This window comes from Pseudonaja textilis, chromosome 3 (genome assembly GCF_049901715.1).
Source record: "Pseudonaja textilis isolate UNSWEBS1 chromosome 3, rPseTex1.2, whole genome shotgun sequence".
In the NCBI taxonomy this organism is placed as follows: domain Eukaryota; kingdom Metazoa; phylum Chordata; class Lepidosauria; order Squamata; family Elapidae; genus Pseudonaja; species Pseudonaja textilis.
The window spans coordinates 120,040,052-120,058,331 of NC_141992.1; the positions used below are offsets into that span (position 1 = coordinate 120,040,052).

An 18,280-nucleotide genomic window follows, 5' to 3' on the forward strand; every position below is an offset into this window, starting at 1 on the left:
AGGGAGGTAGTGATACTTCCTTTGTAAATGGACAGCTGCCGATTTTAACCATTCGGGCATGTGTTGATTTGGTTTTTTTTTCTTCTTCTTTTCTTTGACGACCCTAAAGAAAAGAGCTTATGGTTTCGTTAGTACTCACCGATGTGACTTGGGAAAAAAAAAAAGAAGAGACGCTGTCACAGTTTTAATCCCCCGCCCTGGTTAATACAAAAGCTGCAAGACAAGAGCTTTTAAAAACCGACGATCCATCTTTATTAAGATCAGAATTACTGCACAGATGCTCCGCGCCCCATGAATATTCATAGGAAAGACCCTTCCTCCACCTGCCCCCACCCCCCCACCCATCCCCACCCCAGCAAATCTGTATATCTTGCAAATCCTAAATCCTGGCGTTTTCCTTCCTTCTCCACCCTTGCGGACTGCCTTATTAGGATGTGCATTTAAATTGTAACGCTGGAAATGTTAAACCAGGCCACCCCCTGTTTAATGAAGGGATGCTTTTAAAGGAGTCGTCAGCGAGTGTGCATGCTTGCACAGAATTTCTGCCACATCATGTAGATGGGTGAGAAAACCCTCCAGTCTGGCTTCTCTTTTGCTGTACTGCAGGGGAAATGAATGAAAGTCTTCTGTAATTACCTATTCCTTTGTCTTCGTGTGGCGCATGCGTAGGAGAACAGGGTGTGGAAGAGAGATGAGACCAGTCGTTCCATCCTTAGACAGGCTCATATCGGAATTATTGGAACAAAGACTGGCATCTTGAGAGAGTAATCACGCAGGATCTGTAGGACAGCCTTTTAGGAAATCCGTTCATCAACAGTCCCCACTTAAATAATAATTGCATTAGGAAATATTGTATTGGCTTTAAACCCAGTGTTTAAAGTCTCAGCATGTGCAATCCCACATGGATGGAATTATGTCTATTATTAAAGAGGAAAATCCTTGTTCATGGTAGAATGGGTAAGGTAGTCATTAGTGTGATATTACCACTCAATACATTTACTTTTATGGCAGGAATGAATGAAAAATCAAGGTAAATAAATGGAAATGGTATGTGTAGGGTGTACCCCCCCCCCCACTCTCATGTCTTGCAAAATGGCTCTCAAGCAACTGCTGAGAACTGGGGCAACCATTTCATTATGTTTTTCTACTCCTCAACTAGCATCTGCTAAGCTGGCCATCTTGTCTGCAAACATTAGAAGGGTAGTTGAAATGCACTAATTAGGCTGATCCTTTGGAAGATGACAATTAGGGAACGTCAGTGTGTGTAATGCAATTAAATCCCACATTTCATGATACTTAGAAGAAAACGTTGCCATAGCAGACATTTAAGCTACCACCGTTATTCAGATTTTCCCACCTTAGCGGGATGCTTTCTTTTCTGTAATGGTTTCCTGTGAGGACAGAAATGGATGAAGGTATTCAGATTCTGTCTCCTGAAACTCCACTTATTGCTTCTCTTGTTTTTCTCAGTTGTTTATTGAGTGCATGATAATCATTTCCCCGCTCCTCTGTATTAACATGTAGCAAAAGATGGCTACTTGTTAGGAACATAAAGACAACTGGGTTTATTTTAGTGAAGCTTAGTGGTTGCATCAACATACTTAGTGAAAATGTTGCTATTATAGCAGATTCTGGAAGTGAACAAATTCTTTTTTTCAATTGACAAAGGCCAGTAAGGTGTGTGCAATTAACATTTGTTTAGATTCAAGTATTTAAGAGAACTGAAAAGTTCTTCATCTGTCAAGTAGATCTTTAAGATTGTAATTGTTCCCTTATTTTTTAATATGGTTATGTTTCTTATTATGTGGGTGGTTGATGCAAATGGCCAAACTCATCTCAGAAGATGTTGGTTGCCTGGAATATTTATAATAAAGGAAATCACTTAGATTGTCAAGCTTATCTCAGATAGAGATCTACTGAGAGATTTGTCTTATCAACAACTGCCACATGAAAAATGAATAACCAGTGGTAGGCCCAAGTGTATGTATTATCTGTCTCTGTCTATCTTATCTATCAATCAAGTGAAACAACAATACAGCCAATTAAATGCTATCTTGAATGCTGATTGGGTATCTTCCTTCCATCTACAGGCCTCAAAGTCAATTTCCAAAATAGTAACAGAACCTGTGTGAATACCACCCAGATTTAGCTTGGGTGAGGAGGATATTTTACCAAAGATGGGCAAGTTTTTCAACAAATTTGAAAAGCCACAATTGGAAGAATTCAGTTGCTAAATAAAATAAATTATATAATTTGGAAGTATTGGTTAACTTTTATACATTGTTATAACTACAGCAATTGCCTCAATTTGTTGTTCATCATTCATTTAATTACAAAAAAGACACAAAACAGACTGCTATATAATTTTACTATAATAAATTAACTCAACAATTGCTTAACTCTTAGACAAGAGTTGGGCCAACGCACAGACTTTCTGAGAAACAACCACATGGAGGCATGGAAGTGGGGCTATTAAAAGTAACAGCTTTGGTTTAGATATGAGAAGAGAAAACAGAAACTAGAAATTTGGAAGGAGAATAAGGATTGTTATTATATAAGGCTTTCTATTAAAGGATCTGTTTATTGTTGAATATTTCCAAATTATGGAATAAATACTCAAGTTGTCATTTATATAGGTTTATTTTATGAACTATATATCCCAGGGCTATTCTCTACCCTGAAATAATACTTACTGCAAATGACTCCAAAGACTTTTCTATTCCTCTTTGTTGCCCTCTAATGGTTATCCAGATTTTTGCAGCCTATACTGACTCCTCTTCCTCTCATTTGTTTTGGTGTCTGGGAAGTTGTTAAACCATCTGATTGAGTAATTCAGGAAATTTGTTAGTGAACTAACTGTTGAGGAAATCTATCACGTGCAGCATTGCTGCTCTGCAACTGAGAAAAAATTCTTGCTCAAGTGATCTAACATTGCTTAAGTTCTGTTTGAGATAATATTTATAGTCTTGTCTGCTCTTTATCCCTTTAAACATATGTTATAAATAGATGGTAAGGAAAAAAATGTCAAGCTGTCTAGAAAACTGCAAATAAAACATATTTTCTAATGTGTCTTTTATTTTCCTGTCATTGTTGCTGACTAACTAAGCATACTATGTAAGTGTAGTTATACTTAGAAAACCACTTTTCATAAGAAAAGCAGAAGTTGTTGAAGTCTTTGCTGAAATTTGCAACATAAAATGGAACTTTGTTCTAAACCCTAAGTTCTTTTTATCTTTTTTTGCAAGGTCTCTGTTGAGTAAATGATTGACAATCATATTTGTAATACAGCAACCAGAGGTACATTTGTTAGAGTTAGTAGATGTTGCTTCTATGTGACATATTTATAACAAGATTAAATGATCTGATGAAGTTGCTTTGTCATTAATGATCAGCCAGTAACCTAAAATTTAAACATGTTTGCTTGGAAGTAGCTTCTCATTTCACTGGAAGACAGTTCCTGGTAAGTATAATGTGTTTTTTACTTGGAAGAAAGAATTTAAAGGAACAAATTCTCAGTATAGTATGTGCTTGAGAGGACTAATTTAATCTTAATGGAAGCTTTTGCTTTTCATTTGAAAATGCCAGTTCACATGTTTTCAAGAAGATTTGTGCAAATGATGTGCCTTGAAAGTGAGAAAAAAAATCCTGTGAAATGGGTCTTATTTTAGGTAAAGAAGCAGAATTTCTATGGTTCCTGTTTCCATACTTGCTCTTTTTCCTTCCTCATCTTCTTTGCCCCTCTTTATTCCAGAAAAAAAACAGCTTGAAATTCTCAATCTATAGCATGCCACAAGCAGAATATAGTATAGTTCAAGCGAAAGTCTATCAGCTGAAAAATGTATAATTTATGGGATTAGATTGAATTTGAGGTTTCTTCTGGAGATCCTCACTGTGATTATGGCCTAGTACTACCGTTGATTGTTAGCTAAGGAGTTTTCATTAATGGTTATCCTTAAAGTATTGTACAACTATTGTTTGTACAACTATTGTACAATTGTTTGTACAACTATTGTCTTATCCTAATTAGTGAATTAAATGTCTGGAAGTGGATGTAGTTTAAAAGGAAACCATTTTCAAAATGATGTGCCCTTCCTCCATTCCCAGTTAGCTTTTGTCTCATCTTTAGCAAAAAAAAACCACAGGCAAACCAAAAATAATTTCTTAGGATACAATACATTGTCTCCCTCTGATTGAGTACCTACTGAAAATGCAAATATTATGTTACTTAATTTACAAACAGATCTTCTTGATCAATATTTCAAACTCTGTAATCAAGTATAACAGAATTACTCTGAATTCCATTCTGAAAGTATGTTTTAAAATTAAGAATCTGGAACTTACCTAGCCTACCTCAGTTTGCCATTATATACCGTTTGTGCCCCTTTTTACATTTCACCCTGTCATCACTGTTCTATCATAATGTGTTGCAAGTCTTTTAGTATATGCCAGGGGTCTTCAAACTTGACAGCTTTAAGACTTCTGGACTTCAACTCCCAGAATTCCTCCTCCAGTCACGTTAGCTCAGGAAACACGGAAGCGGCAGCTCCAAACGTGGCGGAATGGGCAGAAGGGAAAGCAACAGCGGCAGGTGCCAAAGGTCTTGGTTCTGCAGCAAAGGTGTTTGGTGGGAGTAGGGAGCTCTCTGCGCTTCGCCATGATCACCCGTTAGGAGTGCTGGTGGTGAGGAATTGCTGCCCGCAGGGCGCTCCTAACAGCAAGTCCCCCCACCCTTCCCCCCATTTTGCATGTTTTAAACTAGGCCTAAATTTTGGGGGGAGGGGCTTAATTTGGTTTTATGCCTAGAAAACATGCTGGGTCTTCCTATTGGTGGAGGCCGTATTGTTGGAGAAACACGGTATTAAGTCTGGTCATTAATAGGGTTGTGCAGCACTCTGAATTTGGTTGAAGAAGCTGTAGACAGGTGCTATTTTGCACACCTGTATATTCTGAATTACCCTGTTGTTTCAAATTAAAATTTTGTTTGAAATTCAAAGGGCTACATAGTTCTTGCTTCTTTGTTAAAAAAAAGCATCTTACGCCACAATTCTACATTACATAATCTCTATCATGGTCTTAAGTCAGTCTAAGAACTCCATATAATATAGCAACCACAGTTTGTAGAGGAAAACCTAATGTCAGGGCCAGAATGCACTGGAGAAAAAGTCCAAATCAACATTCTGCAATGTCTAGTCCTATTCTGTAACATAACTACCTTATTGCATAGAGCAATGTGATCATGTATACAGTCTTCACATTAAGAGCTGTAGCTGGCAGTATGATAATACTTTTCTATGCAGTAAACACACATACACACACACACACACACACTACAACACAGGACTGATGGATTTGTCTTCACAGATATAATATACAATCTGGTCCTTAATTTGATTGGCAGATTTGGGGATCACTCATCTTAACTTTAATGTATTAGGATGTTGCCAGTCTGGGTTAGATATGGGTGAAAGCTACTATGGTACTATGGTGTAAAGATGAGCTCATTTAGATAGCAAAATTGTATGATAAAAGTGAGTTGTTTTCTCCAGAAACAATTTGGTCACCTATACCCATAGCCAAATGAAAACAATGGTTCTGTCATATATCTGATAATGGATATGGGATGAAATATGTATTTATAATGATATTCAAATAAAAGTCTAGAACAAAAACCATAAAACAAACATTTCTGAACTACTAGGGCTTTGTAAGCAGCATCCAGATGCTTGATGAAAGCTCCTCTTGTTTTCTTTTTCTTTTGTCTAGACAATGAAGGTTGAGACTGTTTGATTAGATTAATAAATAGGCAAGTGAACCCAACTTTCTCTTCATCAGATCTCCCCAGATAGGATTGCAAATGTCCTACTTACCTGGTAGGGAGTAGGCTACTTCAACCCTGTACAGGAGGAATATGAATTCTAAGCTTAGCCTATAGTTAAATGTTTTGGAAATTATTATCCCAATCTCACAAGTGTTAATCACAGAAACATGCACACTACTACTTTAGAAAGGTAGTATGGTTAGTAAACTATCATTTCTTTTGTTATACCACACTTTTGTATATGTGTATATATGGTATGTATATGAGAGAGTAAAGCCTTCCAGAAAGTTTCAAACAGTGGGAATTTTTTTTGAAACCTACTGATATAGATTAATAAATCAGCCACCGTTAGAGCCTACAGAAATTGCATTGGAAAAAGGGGCCAACAGAAAAAGAGTAAAAGAATATTTCCATTAAGGAAAAAATACTTCTTGTCATCTGATAAAACTGAATACTTCAATGGGTTTTCTATGTCAGATAATTAAAAGAAACCAATATTTCCCCCCACACACATAGAAACACCTTGGGTATTAGAATTTTTTTCTACTTTGATCTCCATTTTATGGGAAAGTAATGTAGAATAGGACAAGCTTAGAGAAAATGTCTTCCACCCAAACACCCAACCCTTTTGGTGGGTTAAATGTTGAATGTTTTAGATTAAAAAACTGAGTTGATTCAGGAAATAACTTGGGAATGGGCTGAAGGGTGTGAACTGGTTGGCCTTTCACTTGTCAATCGGTTTATATTGCAGCTAAACATCAGTAAATGAAGTCAAGGTACAAATTCCTAAAAGCATCAGAGACTTGAAAATAGAAACCATATGCAATAAAACAGATGGTCCATGCATTAAGCAGGGTACCAAAGAAAACACCTATGGAGAATGGAACATACTGTAAGAATATCCTTTCTTTGTGCAGTATCTTCGTATCCTATATACTATTTTATTTTTTCTAAATAGTTATGACATCTAAATGTACTGTTTCAAAATATTTAAAAATAATAACTTCAAAGACATCCCAAAGTGGAAAATTGATCTAATACAGGCAATATGTTGCATTTCTGCTATTTTATTTTTCAAAATCTTCTTGCAGTAAAATTGCAGTATTATACAGTAGCAATACTACTTAGGCTTATATACTGCTTTACAGTCCTTTACAGCTCTCTCTAAGCAGTTTATAGAGTCAGCATATTACCCCAAACAATCTGGGTCCCCATTTTAACGAAGGCTGAGTCAACCTTGAGCGTGGTGAGATTTGAACTGCCAAATTGCAGTCAGCAGAAGTAGTCTGCAGTGCTGCACTTTAACCACTGCGCCACTATGGCTCTTATTACAACCAATAATTGAATGCTGTTTATTTGTTGTTATATTGTTTATTAAAAGTTTTTGAAATTTGTTTAACTTCTAAGAAAATATAATTATTGGTGAGATGGGCAGCATATACATTTAATAAATAATAAAAACAACCTTTCAGCCTCCTCCTTCCTCCCTCCCTCCCTGTGATCATTTTCAGGTTTATTATTTTCCCTTTTCTGATTTTGTAAGGGTAAACAAGAGAAGAGAAATCAAAACTGGGAAATATGACATTTTAACAAAAGAAAGATGAAATAACAAACAGTATGATATTGATAGAACAGTGGAGAAGATAATACAAAGAAAGACAAAGTGGCTTAGCCTATATGAGACTTAGAAGGGTTGCCTAATGATTGTTTTCCCTTTTTTCATGTAAAACCAATGCTGATTCTTAGAGGTCTATCACCTACTCATTGTTTCCTTTTTATGATAGCTAAACTGCTGCTTGAAATAACTGCCTTACATTGCCTGATGATCTAAGCCCACTTTGCTATATTTGTGAAACCAAGTGGGAAATGAAAGATCAGTAGCATTTTTCAGGTCCCTAAGCAACAATTTAGGTTCAGAGGACTGAGGAAATGAGCACTTCCCCTGTTGGTGTCTTGACAGTTTGCATAGATAGCTTCATCATGGGAGAACATTCCACAAGGATTTGCTTCCTCCTGAGGATTCCACAATCATATGAGTATACATATGAGTATGTAGACTCATATTCTCAAAGATTTTCTAATTTCTTGAGTGGAAACTTTATACAGCCATACAATTAAGCCTCTTGACCCACATTAGTATGTAACCCAAATGGGATCTAAGTTTTAGCTGTCCTTGCTAGAAGACTACAGAAATTCACTCGCTAGTCTCAGTTATTTTTCACCGTCATAGCAAATGAAAGGAGTAGGAGGATTGCTGCGAATCTCTGGACACATGGCTTATGCTCCTCTATAATGGAGCAAATTCATGTAATCATTTAAAAATGCACCCTAGAGAAAATTAAAAATTGGGAGGGGGGTGGATATTGCAAAAGCAAGTCATAATATCATATTATTTTTTTTAATATAAAGACTCATAACATTTCCTTAATTAGTATTCATTCGAAATATTACAAACATCCTTTTGGTTCTTTTTAATAAACATTTAAAGGCTTTTCAGAACATTTCTTTTGACCCTCCAGCAGACCAAGTGCTGTTTACTGTAATTCCTAGATTCCCCAGTTTTGCTTTGCCCGTTATCTTTTGTTTCAGGCAAACTGACAACTCCTTGATTTTAATTTCTTCTCAAATTTTACTGAGACAGATTTCTAATTAAGAGACATGGGCCATAGATGGCATGGAGCTAAGGCTTAACAGAGAGGAAAGGAGGGGAGAAACTTGCTGAACAGAGCCCCATTAAGTGATAAATGTACTATGCCATTTTTAATCATAGATTTGATGACTAAGCCATAGTAGCCGCATATGCTGTGCCAAGCCATCAAAGATAGTTTAAAGACTGTAGTATTTAATTTGACATAACATGGCAAGTTGTGACTGCAATAAATTGCTCCTTAAATATTATCATTGCATTCCCCTACTAAAATACAAAAGTAGTATCTATTCACGTAAGAGTTATTAATTTCAGAGAATGTTAGTTTTAGCTGTTACTAAATAGGGCCATCAGCTAATATTATTTCAATGTGCCAAACTTGAAATGCTCCGAAGCACAGTTTCAAGGAATCAGGATTAGTTTTGGGTTTGAAGTAAGGATGTGATGAAATTGGAAATAAATATAATCTTGGAAATCTTGCTATGCTTAATTTTTTATAAAACCCTAACCTGGCCATATTCCAATGGTTCAACATTTAAAACAAAGTAACACGCTGTTTTTCTGAGTATTCCCCTCACCCCTGGATTTTCTAGCCATATAAACCAATGAGGATAGGCTTTCTTCACCATAGGACCATAAAAATAGGTAATTATTCCCTTAGCCATTTTTTTCCTGCAGGTTGAATAGCAGAAAGCAGTCAGTATGGATTCCCACAAGTTCACAGAGCAGGATTTTAGAGTTTTTCTTTGTTTTTCTTTCGGGGTCTGTCTGCTCTCAGTTGAGGCCTAATAAAAAAGCATCTGCTATGTTAATATGCATTGGACTTGTCTTCAGCCATCTACTTTTACACAAATAAACAGCATTACTATTCCAATTGTACACACACTAACAAATCCGAATGCACTGAATTTTGCAAACTAGCTCATATGCCCTGAAGATGAAAATCAACAAGGCACACACAAATAGCACAGAATGCGAGCACATGCACACCAAATTCAGTAAATTGATCAACCCAGATTTGATGTTTGCAGTTTTAAATACATTTAAAACTAGGTGTCAAACTTACAAAAAAGAACATACACAGAGTGTAAACACAAACATACCAAAGCTTAGCAGACTGACCCAAGACATTCAACACAGTGCTAGGTAATAAACTTTATATTTACATCTTACAATTTCAGCAGTATTAACAACAGTTTTCGGTGAAGCAGAATATGTAACATACCTACCCATACATAGATATTTGTGTTTATTTGCATTTACCTGCTTTATTTAGGAGTCTACAAGGCAGCAAAGGAAAGTATCACATAAAGCCCACATGCAACCCACTTCATGTAAATCAACATTTCCCTCTAACAAAAAATGAAACACATTACTGATAACTTACCTACCAATGAGCTGTCTTTTCTAGTTTGTGCAAAGGGAGTAGCAAAATTGAGTCCACAACCATTTCATTCCTGACCTTGCTAATTAACTCCTGCTGTACTTCAGAATTCCACTCCACGTATCCATTCTGAGCTGATAGTGATAGATCTCTGTGGCTGTGCTGGCTAAATTGGAAATGAAATTACCAGATTAACCCAATCATAAACTACAAAGGTCCAGGATAGTCTGTGCACAGGATAGTGTGTATAAAGGTCCAAGATATAGTATGTTCAATAGCCATTTTGGAATAAGTTTCCGCTCGAAGCATTTTGTGCATCCATACTCAGATGTCCTGCTTAGAACCACCTATTGGTTTTGCACACCTCTCCAACTCCATGCAGGCACTGAGCTAAGTGCTCTCCAATGAGCCTCATCTTACATAATGTATCTCCTCAGGCACAAATGATAAATCAATACAAAAATAACTGATAGCGGTGGCGGCAGAAGCAGCAACGCTGCAAGAGCGACTGGAACTAACAGTACAAATGTCATTCCTGGGTACTCTGGAAATGTTACATTTACAGATGAACTTTTGACATTGGGAAGCAAGGGCAAGGTACTTATCACTCTTGAGAGAGATTCAGTGAATCTTCAATAACTATGCTTGGATGCCAGGTATAGGCCAGTAACATTTCCCCCTACACATCCTTTCTAAAAGTAATGCATTTTACTATTACAGTATCCAGTAATAGTTAAATAATAGTAGAATTGGGAGGAGAAACATTTATAAAATTATTGTTTTAGTATTGTTATTGTTTGCTTCTAATGAGCAAGTAGAAGTGTCTACCAAAGTTGAGTGTCTACAAAATAAATATATTGTAGCATTGCTTATTTAAATCAGAGTTGACACCTGGTGATTTTACAGATATGTCCATATGATTTTTTGGGAAATAGTTTGCCACTGTCTTCCGGGATGTAATTTCTACTAATATTTCCCAAGATCTCCCATCCAAGTACTAATTTGGCCTAACCCTGCTTAGCTTCCAAGCCCAGACAAGTTGAACTAGGTGCTGTTCCTTGGGTGAAATGCAGCCTTGTTTAATTTGTTTCTGCCATGTTAGTACTTTAAGCTTATTTTATTGCTTGATTAACTTATTGTTATTTAGAGGCTGAGATGCATGCCAAGAAGTAGGTAATGCAAGTAATCCTTGACTTAACAACAGTTGGTTTAGTGACCATTTGAAGTTACAGCAGCACTGAAGAAAGTGGTTTATGACTGTTTTTTCATACCTACGACCATTGCAGCATCCCCATGGTCACATGATCAAAATTCAGACATTTGGCAACTGACTTATAATTATGATGGTTGCAGTGTCCCAGGGTCATATGATCACTTTTTGCAACCTTCTGACAAAGTCAGTGGGGAAGCCAGGTTCACTTAACAGCTGTGGCAAGAAAGGTTGCAAAGCTGACTTAACAAATGTCTCACTTAACAACATACATTTGGGGCTCAACTGTGGTCATATCGAGGGCTACCTATTCAGCTTGGGGGTATAAGAAAAAGAGAAAAAAATGACAATGAAGGCTGCATTGCTCTCAGGGAAACCTAATAGGTAAGAGCCTTGGTGGTGGCCTTCATAGACTGGGAGGGAGTTGTTTAGATGCAAATTATGTAACAAATAAATCTAAACTTTTCATTAACAAAAGTTGTGTAGAAAAAAGAATAAGCATGCAAATTAAGACAATTACTGTATATCTATGGGCTTAATTCATTGCAAGATGTTTTGACAGCATTGCTGTTATCATAAATTACTTTGGGAGGAAATCCCTAATATGGTGGAATGCAAAGAGAAAGCAATAAGATAGAAAGAGAAGCAGTAATGGAAAAAACTACATTCAACAGGATCCCTTATAGAGTGGTTTTCTGTTGAAAATAAATACGATGAATTGTGAGGTAAATGCTTACACACTATTTTATGAAAACCAGTACCTCCCTCCCTCTCCCTCTCCCTATATCTATCTATCTATCTATCTATCTATCTATCTATCTATCTATCTATCTATCTATCTATCTATCTATCTATCTTTGGTGCTTGCCCTCTTTGCTAAACTATATGAAAATTCTCAGTATGTGTATGCATTATAGGTTTTCCCAGACTTTTATGCAAAAAACATGGTCATATAAATACACTGAAACAATAAGGCATTCTCATTCCATGCCACTGTCCCCCAGTTCTTAAGTCTCTCATGATGTCTAAAAGCAAAATAGATTTTGATAATGAGCCAGGATGGTGGTGGTGGTGGTGGTGGGGAATGCTGACCAAATGTACAAGACAATTTGATGGGTGTGGATTGTGGGTTTAAGCTAAGTACTGTAAAGTCTTCAGATGAAGCCTATTTTTGAAGAGAACAACATGTAGTGTCAAACGTAATTGAAAGAAGGATGCTTCTTTCATGTCACAGTAGAACATTTGGTATCTCATCTGCCATGCTTCTATGTTGAGTGCCAAATAAACAAAAGACAGGGAGCCTTGAAACAAGACTAAGAGAAGTTAGCTTATCTGATTTCATCTAGTAAATCCATAGCCACCACGACATTTTAATTAGGAACTTCAGGCTTCATAGCTCTTATTGTCTTGTTTCTAAACATGTTTTATTGCTTTAATATAACTACAAAATGAAAAAAACTGAATGCAAATACAGTAGAACAAAACAAGATAAAACTACAAAACAGATTAACAAGAAGAAAAAGCTACAAAAATGTAACAATTATGTTTATATAAGAATTGCTTCAGCTCATTTTGTAAGAGCAAATGGAATCTTGACCACAGAGAAACATAGTCTACTGTTTTCTTTATACCAATAACGTGCAATTCCAAATAGTGAGAGTTGTCATGTTTCCTAAAAATCAACTCTTGGTATCTAGTACAAAAGTGTCTTTCCAGGAACTGCTGATTTTTTGGGGAATGATCAAGTTCTTAATAAACAAATAAATTCCAATGTTTGCTATGTAATTTAAGATTTTCAGATCTTAACTTTCTTCTAAGAACTTAAATCAGTGTAATATAAGTTCAGCTGATTTTAAATAAGGATTATTCAAAAGGGTCAGTTTTTCATTAGAATAATGATCAATTGTTAATTTCTAACCAATTATCATTTAAATCAGTACATTTCAGCTCTCGGTGCAGGAAATACAATGGAGTTCCCATTATATTTAGGCCCAAGCAATAAGATTGGTCTTGATATTTGAAAGATGTATTTTCATGTTTAATATGTGTAGACTTCAGATCCCAGAATTCCCTAGCAAGTTGGACTCATAGTGCTATATAATCAATGTCATATTCATTATGCTTTAATGCAATATAGATGTTAACAAAATATGCCCAAAATATTAAAAATCAGAAATTAAAAAGGCAATTTTCATATTAAAATGTAACCCTGAAAGGGAAAACCCCGGAGCTTCATCATTGTCCATTAATCTGTGCGAAATTATTTGAAATATTAATATTAACCAAACAATATATTTTTTAGGTGCAAGTATGTTAATAGAATATGAACAAAAGAAAAAAGTCATTCTTCTATATTTCCATAGAAAGCTTATTGCTTTCTGGCAAAATATTTTGATCTATTTCAATTTATTTTATATTCAGACTATTGATTATATTGCCACAGATCTTTGACAGTTCTTAGACATATATATCATCCATATATAATAACAGCTCCTGCCATCTATATATGGTAATTTGAGTATCACAGAATTTTCAAATAAAACAAACCAAAGTAAATTAAACATAAGAGCAGATATGGGACATCCTTGACAGGTACTACAATAATAGGGAGGGAAGTAATATCATTTGTAATTACTCAAGTAGAACTGGAATAATAAATTTTAATCTAAGAAATAAAATTAGATGAGATCCATTTTAATGTCTTGTTCCTGTTCCAGAGCTTAGCTTTCTATATTACACTAAGAAGACCCTACCTAATAAGAAGTCTTAGACTGCTTGACTTCTATAATTAACTAAAGCCTTCTTAGCTTATTTTTGACATTATGTCTTCACATCATAATTATATTAAAGCCCTGTCCTTAACTACTGTACTTATCCTGGGTCCATTGACAGTCAAAATAATCCTGCCTAGAGTAAGTAAGCTTCCGGTTCATTATGCCATTATTAACTTTTCTTTCCCATCAATTTTTTTTGATGTCTTGTTTCCCAAAGTGAGCACAATGATCAGGAACCATTTCACTTTAATTTAATCTTGTAGTCAACTTCCTCTTTTCTTCCTCTTTCTTCAAAACTTTTATGGTATACTATATGCAGTTCCTTCCTTTCTACTCCAAGCAATTAGGCCCTTAACATGTTTTGCTCTGCTGCTGCTGCTGTTTCAACTTCTCAAAAAATCTTCCTCTTTGCTTTCTCTGGAGTTGCTAAATTTCTTGCTCAAGACTTGGTGTCTTTTTTGTCATTATTGCTTTGCTAATATCTTCTTCGTTGACATTCCTCAATCTTTATACAATCTATAATGCATGCCTCTGTTCAAGTCTCTGCACTAGTACATTTGATCCAAATCTCTTTTTTTGACCAGCTTGCATTGCTTTAATGCTAATTTTTCAGCTCAAAGAATTCTGGAAATAGTGGGCTTTATGAAACATTTTTACCTGGGATTTTTTTGAAGGAAGTCATAATGAACTATATATTTTCTGTATATTTTCAAAGGTTTTCATCTGTTTCACTTCAGCTATCTTTTCCCCTTACTCTAAGGCAGGGGTGTCAAACTGGTGGCCCATGGGTCAGATATGTCATGTGCAGGCCACGCCTACCCCAGCTCCACAAACATCGTGAAACATCACATGATGGCAACAGGACATAGCAAGTTGACAACTGTGTTTGAAGGAGATCCTCTGTAAAGGCCAGTATGGAATCAAGTGGTTGTTTTCCATTGTAGTTTCAAATACAGGTGGTCCTTAGTTAACAACCACTCATTTAGTGACCATTTGAACTTGTAATGATACTGAGTGGAACTTAACAACTGGTCCTTGAAGTTCTGGCCATCACAATGTCCCATGCCGATAAGTTGTTTGTTCACGATCTTCTTTGCCAGCTTCCAACACAGGAAGTCAATGAGGAAATTGCATACGGTGATGAGGTTCACTTAAAGGCAACCAGAAGTGCTGGAATTACCATTGCTAAGTGCCGTGACAACTGACATTGCATTTTCTGACATCATTTAGTAGTAACCATTAATTGATGACTACCTCTGTCGATCAGTAATTTAGATCTAATTAAGTTGACAACTAATTCTTTATATATAATCTACAGTAATGGAACTAGGCAGTCATCTACAAAAATTGCACCCATCCAGTATAATGGAAAGCTGAAGGCCAGGTTGGTGAGGAATTCTGGGGATTGATGTTCCATGAAACCCTGCTGGCTTTTTGCAAAGGTTTAAAAACTTGGCTATGTACCCAACTTGGGGCTCAGAATGTGTTAAAAGCACTGTTACTTGGCTTACTCACTAAAAAAAACCCTTCCTTTTTACAACCCTATTTGTCCCTGTTTGGGGTATAGTTGGGGTGACTGGATGGAGCTGAACATTTACTGGCTTCCTGAAGCCCACATGAACTTTACAGCAGATTTTTTTTCTTTGTAATCCAAGAGGGACATGTACTGCTACCTAGGATTGAACTCTCAATCTTCCAAGCGGGAGGCCACCACACTCCTCTTTGTTACTTTGCTATTAGTTGATTAATCACTATGGCCGTTCTTTATACTTATTTATTTTGTGGGTTTTTATTGTTTTAATGCTTCATAAATTGTTTTAATTGTTTTATAATTTTAGAATTGTAAGCTGCCCAGAATCAGGTGGCTGAGTTGGGTGGCTATAGAAATTGAATTAATGAATGAGTAAATAAATATTATTTAAAATTTCCACCCCTTTGAGAAAGGCACAAGGCTTTGGATATTCTTTCCTTTCATTAGTGGAACAGAGTTCAGATTCATAAAATAAGAATCTTTGAAATCTCATTCTGTAGAATCTGGACATTCTCAGCTAAAAGATGATATACTGTATGGAAGGATAAGGGAGGATTCCAGATGAAAATGCCAAAAGATTAACTTCCTCTTAAATAAATGGAGAGATATCTTCATGTTAAACTCAGTAAGCAAAGTACAAGAACAAAATAATACACAAATCAGTTAAAAAGACGTTATACCTAGGAAGCTTGATGGATTGGTGAGAGCAAGTCATATGAATGCCCTGCAGGAATCAGTTCTGGAAAATGACATGTAAAAACTTGAATACATGTCAAATCTAGGTGGACTAGAGGCCGGAATAATCCTGGGCCAGCAAACCAGCTTCCAGGAGCAATTCTAAACCAAGTTACTGAGCCTCCCCCACCCCTTCAATCCAAGTCTTTTCTACCCTGACAGAAAAACTGTTGGTAAACTGATGGTGCTCTCAAAGTATATTATTTCATATTAACTCTGATTGAATAGAAATACTGAGTTTCATTTTGGACATCATTTTGGTGTTTATTTGCCTTATACGTATGTAGTACAGAGTACCCCAGATTGTCCTGTTACGGTTATTTGATATAGGTTGAAAAAAGGTTTTTTTTCAAAGTTCCTCTAAGTGGTGACAAAATGTACTGAACTATTGCTCTGAACTATCCTTCTCATGTTTTTATATGGCAGCTATAAGGAAAAAGAAAAAAGGACATGTGAGCCAAATAATCAGTGAAAACCCTGCTCCAGAGAACACTGTTTTCAAAACACCTCTATCAGATTGGTTTATATCATAGAAAAAAATGGATCCCATAATCATACCACTAGCAAAGACCAGGAAGGATCCAAAATGGAGGTTTAGAGAGCAGGTACTCTCCAAATTAAGAATGTTCTGAGAGAACTGTTTGCTATCTTTGTTTTAAAGGAAACCAATACAACTCTTGAACACTGATGGGTAGTCTTAATCTAAGTGAATAGGAAAGGATTTCCTTTCAAATCATGCTCATTCTTTCTTTTCTTCTTTTCTTTTCTTGTCCTTTCCCCTATCTCTAAATGTTTTGTGAATTCATTAATATTTGGCTTGGTAAGTCAGAAATTGTATTCATGAACTGTAGGTTTTTTATTTCTTAGCCTTTTTGATCACACTCATATCCAATTGCTTGTTAAAGTTCATCACAATTCATCCAATGTATTCCATGCCAAACATGTTAAAATCTGAGATATGTTTGTCAATCACAATCACTGTTTCTACTGTGATTAGATTATATAGTCATGTAATATTGCAAAAGGAAAGCCAGCAATTGAAAACTATTCATAGCTCTCAGTTGAGCTGCTTAATAGCCCTTCAGATTGAAGTGAGGGATAAATCACATACACATATGAATGAATCAGTAAATAAATAAGCACTGCAAGTAACTGTTAGGGAGGTCTGCTGCTATTGTATTTTAAAGCATACTCTGGCAATTTATTAGGCAACTGGGCATGGTTTTCAAAACATACTCCTTGTAGCAAACATACTGCATATCTTTGATGTACAAGTGTATTTGATACATCTTTAATGTGGTTTGTGACCAATGCAATAAAATTCTGAAAGATAAAACATTTGCCTGCAAATCTGCAGAGGACTCTGAAAATAGATTCCATTGACAATGCTACCACAATGATTTGAATAATTCCATAAATTATGGCGGTAAAATGACTATATGACTTTCATAGTGATATTCTGTGAAACTTTGCTTCTGAGGCTGTCCTAGCATATAAATTGTCTGTTCATAAACATTCTCAGGTAAAATGAAGGAGACTTTGAAACTATCATGCTGAACTTTCCAGAGAATCTGTTTCTCAGAAAAACTGGCCAGCAAGTTTGGAGGAATATTTTCCAGAGCATTGATCTTAATAGTTTTTGACAACAAGCTATGTTCTCTTTTCCTACAACAGGTCATCAAAAAAGTGCATTCTGGGGCTTAATATGATTTCACTAGATGTGAGGGGCAAGGGAACACATTGCATGCTGTGAAAATAGAATGGACACCTGTCTGCCTTTTAATCTTTAAGCTGTCTATTAAATATATCCCAAGTTAACAGGCTGCATTTATATTACATGGTTCATGATAGTTACATTATCTTTTCCTGAGGTTATGTCTTCTTGATGTATCTTCTGGACACCACTGGAATATTAATGGTACATAATTTTCCCAAAACATATGTTAATTTTTCTTTTGGAAAGACCAGTCTGTGAATGCTTGGCTTCTGGGTCACTCTACATCACTGTTCTGGCATAGTAGAAGATTATTCTTTGTTCATTTTATCCATGGAATCTTGACAAGCTCTCCATTATTTAAATAACCAAAAAAGAGAGTAACATTTCTACTATAATCCATTTTAGATTACAACATGACAGATTTTGTATCTCTAACCTAAATGTCAGAGATAATAAAAAAAGAT

At 35.8% G+C, this 18,280-nt stretch overlaps 1 protein-coding gene across 6 annotated transcripts in view; it reads left to right on the forward strand.

Moving 5' to 3' along the window:
- BASP1 (brain abundant membrane attached signal protein 1) overlaps positions 1–18,280 on the forward strand; it is a 65,607-nt gene that overhangs the window by 2,851 nt on the left and 44,476 nt on the right. The window contains exon 1 of one of the 6 annotated variants that reach the window (XM_026701061.2): positions 3,267–3,460. The exons of the other annotated variants lie outside the window; for them this stretch is intronic. The gene's annotated coding sequence lies outside the window, so the exon portion shown is untranslated. Of the gene's footprint in view, positions 1–3,266; positions 3,461–18,280 lie in introns of those variants that run through there. 6 annotated transcript variants of the gene reach the window in all.